Below are 7,216 nucleotides of genomic sequence, written 5' to 3' on the forward strand. Positions count from 1 at the left end.
GACGTCTTTTGTCCTACCCTCCCATTGCAGCGGGGTCCTTACGGAAACTAAGGGATATTAAGGCCTCCTTTTAATAGAGAACCGGAACAAAGCATTAGCACATAGTGAGTACATGAACTCCTCAAACTACGGTCATCACCGAGAAGTATCCCGATTATTGTCACTTCGGGGTTGTCGGATCATAACACATAATAGGTGACTATAGACTTGCAAGATAGGATCAAGAACACACATATATTCATGAAAACATAATAGGTTCAGATCTGAAATCATGGCACTCAGGCCCTAGTGACAAGCATTAAGCATAGCGAAGTCATAGCAACATCAATCTCAGAACATAATGGATACTAGGGATCAAGCCCTAACCAAACTAACTTGATTACATGGTAAATCTCATCCAACCCATCACCGTCCAGCAAGCCTACGATGGAATTACTCATGCACGGTGGTGAGCATCATGAAATTGGTGATGGAGGATGCTTGATGATGACGACGGCGACGAATCCCCCTCTTCGGAGTCCCGAACGGACTCCAGATCAGCCCTCCGGAGAGAGATTAGGGCTTGGCGACGGCTCCGTGTCGTGAAACGCGATGAAACTTTCTCTCTGATTTTTTTCTCCCTAAGACAGAATATATGGAGTTGCAGTTGAGGTCGGAGGAGGTCCAGGGGGCCCACGAGATAGGGGGGCGCGCCCTAGGGGGGGCGCCCCCCTGTCTCGTGGACAGGCCGTGGGCCCCCTGGCATTAATTCTTTCGCCAAAAATTCTTATTAAATCTGAAAAGTGCCTTCGTGGATTTCCAGGACATTCTGAGAACTTTTCTTTTCTACACATAAAACAACATCATGGCAGTTCTACTGAAAACAGCGTCAGTCCGGGTTAGTTTCATTCAAATCGTGCAAGTTAGAGTCCAAAACAAGAGCAAAAGTGTTTGGAAAAGTAGATACGTTGGAGACGTATCAACTCCCCCAAGCTTAAACCTTTGCTTATCCTCAAGCAATTCATTTGATAAACTGAAAGTGATAAAGAAAAACTTTTACAAACTCTATTTGCTCTTGTTGTTGTAACATGAAAAACCAGCATTCAAGTTTCAGCAAATATTATGAACTAACCATACTAACAATAACACATAGGTCTCACAATTACTCATATCAATAACAAAATCAGCTAGCGAGCCATAATAATAAAACTCGGATGACAACACTTTCTCAAAATAATCATAACATGATATAACAAAATGGTATCTCGCTAGCCCTTTCTGAGACCGCAAAACATAAATGCAGAGCACCTTTAAAGATCAAGGACTAACTAAACATTGTAATTCATGGTAAAAGAGATCCAGTCAAGTCATACCCAATATAAACCAATAATAATGAATGCAAATGACAGTGTGCTCTCCAACGGGTGCTTTTTAATAAGAAGGGTGATGACTCAACATAAAAGTAAATAGATAGGCCCTTCGCAGAGGGAAGCAAGGATTTGTAGAGGTGCCAGAGCTCGATTTTAAAATAGAGATTGAATAACATTTTGAGCGGCATACTTTTGCTGTCAATGCAACAACTATGAGATGGCTGTATCTTCCATACTACATGCATTATAGGCAGTTCCCAAACAGAATAGTAAAGGTTTATACTCCCCCAACCACCAACAAGCATCAATCCATGGCTTGCTCGAAACAACGAGTGCCTCCAACATACAACAGCCCCGGGGGAGTTTTGTTTAATTATTTTGATTTGCTTTGATCTTTTTGGATAATGGGACTGGGCATCTCAGTTACCGACCCTTTCTCGTGAATGAGCGGAGTCCACTCCTCTTGAGAATAACCCACGTAGCATGGAAGATATAGGCAGCTCTAGTTGAAACATGAGCTACTCGAGCATACAAAACAGAATTTCATTTGAAGGTTTGGAGTTTGGCACATACAAATTTACTTGGAATGGCAGGTAAATACCGCATATAGGAAGGTATAGTGGACTCATATGGAACAACTTTGGGGTTTAAGGAGTTTGGATGCACAAGCAGTATTCCCGCTTAGTACAGGTGAGGGCTAGCAAAAGACTGGGAAGCGACCAACTGAGAGAGCGACAACAGTCGTAAACATGCATTAAAATTAATTTACACCGAGTACAAGCATGAGTAGGATATAATCTACCATGAACATAAATATCATGAAGGCTATGTTGATTTGATTCAACTACATGCGTGAACATGTGCCAAGTCGAGTCACTTAATACATTCAAAGGAGGATACCATCCCATCATACCACATCATAATCATTCTAATAGCATGTTGGCACGCAAGGTAAACCATTATAACTCATAGCTAATCAAGCATGGCACAAGCAACTATAATCTCTAAATGTCATTGCAAATATGTTTACTTCATAATAGCTGACTCGGGAACGATGAATCATCATATTTACAAAAACAAAAGAGGTCGAGTTCATACTAGCTTTTCTCATCCCAATAAGTCCATCATATATCATCATTATTGCCTTTCACTTGCACGACCGAACGATGTGTATAATAATAAGAGTGCACGTGCATTGGACTAAGCTGGAATCTGCAAGCATTCAACTCAAGAGAGAAGACAAGTAATATAGGCTCTAAGTTAAATAAACATTCATGCATATAAGAGCCACTAAGCATTTTCAATATGGTCTTCTCGACCCCCAAAAGAAAGAAAAGAAAATAAAACTATTTACACAGGAAAGCTCCCAACAAGTAAAAGAAGAACTAGAAATCTTTTGGGGTTTTCATTTTAATTTCTACTACAAGCAAGGAAATTAAACTAACTAAATTTTTTGGTTTTTCTTAAGGTTTATCAAACACACAAGAAGAAAACTAGAAAAAGAAATTTAAACTAACATGGATAATACAATGAAAGAGTATGAGCACCGACGACTAGTGTGTGAACATGAATGTAAAGTCGGTGAGAAATACGTACTCCCCAAAGCTTAGGCTTTTGGCCTAAGTTGGTCTAATACCAAGGACTGCCGCTACTCTCCCCGGTGTAGTGGGAGGTGTAATCAGGATACCACTAGCTGGTCATCTCTGGATCCCACTAGACAGATGATGCACGATAAGGGTCCAATTCAGGTTCCGGCTCAGGTTCAGGTTCCGGAGTAAAAGCTTGGGCTAGATGGTTGTTCACCGCCTCCGGCGTGACAAGACGACTTTCTGCAAGCAAATCAAATAACAGAGGTGCAGGCAAAATAATGAACTCAAAGTGTTTCTTATTGAATCTAAGTCTATACAGGAGCATCTTCTCTTCGTTGTCAACAATAAACTTGTGTGCTACCATGCTCTTGTAATCCAAAATGTGAGGAGGTAATTTTGTCTCCTCCTCCTCAAGGTGCCTAATGGGTATCTAAAAATGTTCAGCAAGACGTGCAGCATAGATACCTCCAAATATGGGGCCTTTTGTACGATTCAGGGCTAGCCGTTTAGCAACGACGGCACCCATACTAAAAGTATTGTCTCCCAGCAAAGCATGTTGAAAAATAATAATATCTGGAATGCTCAAATTTCCACTATTCCCACGACCAATCAAGCATCTACTAGCAAATGTGGCAAAGTAGCGTAAAACAGGAAAGTGTATGCTAGAGACTTTTGGCTCAGAGCCCTTCTTTGGCTCTTCTACAACAATAGTTTTAACGAAGCCATCCACATCTTCACGATGGGGTTCCTCTAATTCTCCCTCATAAGGTATCCTACATACCGCGCAAAAATGACGTAAAGACATTTCTTTGAATTCATCATATAAATGAAATGATACTACAGGCGGTGACTTCTTAGGATAATAATAAAAGTTTTGCACGAAAGTATTGGTAAGTAAGAGATACTGATCGATTCGGTCGTTCATGAAACCGGTGAGGCCTGCAGTCCCGATTAAAGCATAAAAGTCTTCATGAATTCCGGCTTCTTTCAAGAAATCCTCACAGGGCCATTCACATGACTGTACTTCCGCTAAGCGAGGAATATTATACTTGGGTTTTTCCTTCTCTTTGTCTTGTTTTTCCTTAGAGCTTTGGCTAGAAGAGCCTTTAAAGAGCCTCCTTAACATTTTCTGAAAATTTCTGAAATTTTAGTAACTTCAAAATAAAAGTGGATAAAACTAAACAAGATTGATAGCAACTACTCCCACAAGTGCCTAGAGCCTATATCATGCATTGGAATTGCTTGGGACCTCAAAAATTTAACATGCAAGCTCAAGAACATGGTCACCTATGCAGCAAAAATTTGCAATGAATAAAGCACTAGAACAAAAATTAATTGGACCAATGGAGGAGTCACATACCAAGCAACAATCTCCCAAAGCAGTTTTGCGAATGGAGCTTTGAGCTAAGAGATCAAAAATCGCAGCAAAACGAGCTAGAACTCGGGCTTGAGCTGGATGGGGATTTTTTTTGGGTAGAAGATAAAGTGTGTGGGTGCTGGCATAAGTGGAGGGGGCCCACCAGGGGCCCACGAGACAGGGGGCGTGCCATACAGGGGGGCGCGCGCCCTCCTCTCTCATGGCCTGGTGCTTTCCCCTCCTGCAGTGTTTTCAGTGCCTAAAATCCTCAAATATTCCATAAAAAATCATACTAAATTTGTAGGGCATTTGGAGCACTTTTATTTTCGGGCTATTTTTTTAATGCATGGATAATTCAGAAAACAGACGGATAATACTATTTTTGCTTTATTTAATCTAAATAAAAGAAAGTAAAAAGAGGGTACAGAAGGTTGTGCCTTCTAGTTTCATCCATCTCGTGATCATCAAAATGAATCCACTAACAAGGTTGATCAAGTCTTGTTAACAAACTCATTCCAAATAACACGGAACCGGAGAAATTTCGAATAACACTAAGTTACCTCAACGGGGGTATGAAAATCCCCACAATAAGAATATTTTACTTTTTCTTGACAGTAGGGAGAGGAAATTCAAAACCTCCAAAAATGATAGTTGGAACTTTTTCAATAGAATTGATGCTATGAACTTGAGGTTATTTCCTTGGAAAATGTACCGTATGCTCATTACCATTAACATGAAAAGTGACATTGCCTTTGTTGCAATCAATAACAGCCCTTGCAGTATTAAGAAAAGGTCTACCAAGGATAATAGACATACTATCATCCTCGGGAATATCAAGAATAACAAAGTCCGCTAAGATAGTGACATTTGCAACCACAACAGGCACATCCTCACAAATACCGACAGGTATAGCAGTTGATTTGTCAGCCATTTGCAAAGATATTTCAGTAGGTGTCAACTTATTCAATTCAAGTCTACGATATAAAGAGAGAGGCATAACACTAACACCGGCTCCAAGATCACATAAAGCAGTTCTAACATAATTTCTTTTAATAGAGCATGGTATAGTTGGTACACCCGGATCTCCAAGTTTCTTTGGTATTCCACCCTTAAAAGTGTAATTAGCAAGCATGGTGGAAATTTCAGCTTCTGGTATCTTTCTTTTATTTGTGATGATATCCTTCATATACTTAGCATAAGGATTTACTTTAAGCATATCGGTTAAGCGCATACGTAAGAAAATAGGTCTAATCATTTCAGCAAAGCACTCAAAATCCTCATCATCCTTTGACTTGGATGGTTTAGGAGGGAAGGGCATGGGTTTTTGAACCCATGGTTCTCTTTCTTTATCGTGCTTCCTAGCAACAAAATCTCTCTTATCATAATGTTGATTCTTTGATTGTGGGTTATCAAGATCAACAGTAGGTTCAATCTCTACATCATTGTCTTTGCTAGGCTGAGCATCAACATGAACATTATCATTAACATTATCACTAGGTTCATGTTCATCACCTGATTGTGTTTCAGCATCAGATATAGAAATATCATTGGGATTCTCAGGTGTGTCTACAGTAGGTTCATTAGAAGCATGCAAAGTCCTATCATTTTTCTTTTTCTTCTTTTTAGAAGAACTAGGTGCCTTTAAATTATTTCTCTGAGAATCTTGCTCGATTCTCTTAGGGTGGCCTTCAGAATACAAAGGTTCCTGAGTCATTCTACCAGTTCTAGTAGCCACTCTAACAGCAAAGTCATTTTTATTATTCAATTCATCAAGCAAATCATTTTGAGCTTTAAGTACTTGCTCAGCTTGAGTAGCAACCATAGAAGCATATTTGCTAACGCGGTGAAGTTCATCTTTAACTCTAGCCAGATTATCGCCTACGCATCCTATCTCGAAAGCATTATTCTTTAACTCTCTACCAACATAAGCATTAAAACTTTCTTGTCTAGCCATAAAGTCATCAAATTCATCTAAGCATGGGCTATGAAATTTAGTAGAGGGTATTTCAACTTTATCATATCTATAGAGAGAATTTACCTTTACTACATGTGTCGGGTTATCAAGACAATGTGGTTCTTCAGGCGGTAAATTAAGACCATGTATTTCTTCAATAGGGGGTAAATTCTTAACATCTTCAGCTTTAATGCCTTTTTCTTTCATTGATTTCTTTGCCTCTTGCATATCTTCAGGACTGAGAAATAAAACACCTCTCCTCTTCGGAGTGGGTTTAGGAATAGGCTCAAGAGTTGGCTCAATTGGTTCAGGAGTTACTTTAGGAACTGGCTCGGGAAGAGTCCAATTATTTTCATTAGTCAACATATTATTCAATAGTATTTCAGCTTCGTCGACTGTCCTTTCCCTGAAAACACAACCAGCACAACTATCCAAGTAGTCCTTGGAAGCATCGGTTAGTCCATTATAAAAGATATCAAGTATTTCATTTTTCTTAAGAGGATGATCAGGCAAAGCATTAAGTAACTAGAGAAGCCTCCCCCAAGCTTGTGGGAGACTCTCTTCTTTGATTTGCACAAAACTATATATTTCCCGCAAGGCAGCTTGCTTCTTATGAGCAGGGAAATATTTAACAGAGAAGTAATAAATCATATCCTGGGGACTACGCACACAACCAGGAGCAAGAGAATTATACCAAGTCTTAGCATCACCCTTTAATGAGAACGGAAATATCTTAAGGATATATAAATAGCGAGACTTCTCATCATGAGAAAATAGGGTGGCTATATCATTCAACTTGGTTAGATGTGCCACAATAGTTTCAGATTCAAGGCCATAAAAAGGATCAGATTCAACTAAAGTAATAATATCAGGATCAACAGAGAATCCATAATCCTTATCAGTAACACAGATAGGTGAAGTAGCAAAAGCAGGATCAGGTTTCATTCTAGCATTAAGAGACTGCTAC

Source organism: Triticum aestivum, chromosome 4B (genome assembly GCF_018294505.1).
Source record: "Triticum aestivum cultivar Chinese Spring chromosome 4B, IWGSC CS RefSeq v2.1, whole genome shotgun sequence".
Lineage (NCBI taxonomy): Eukaryota > Viridiplantae > Streptophyta > Magnoliopsida > Poales > Poaceae > Triticum > Triticum aestivum.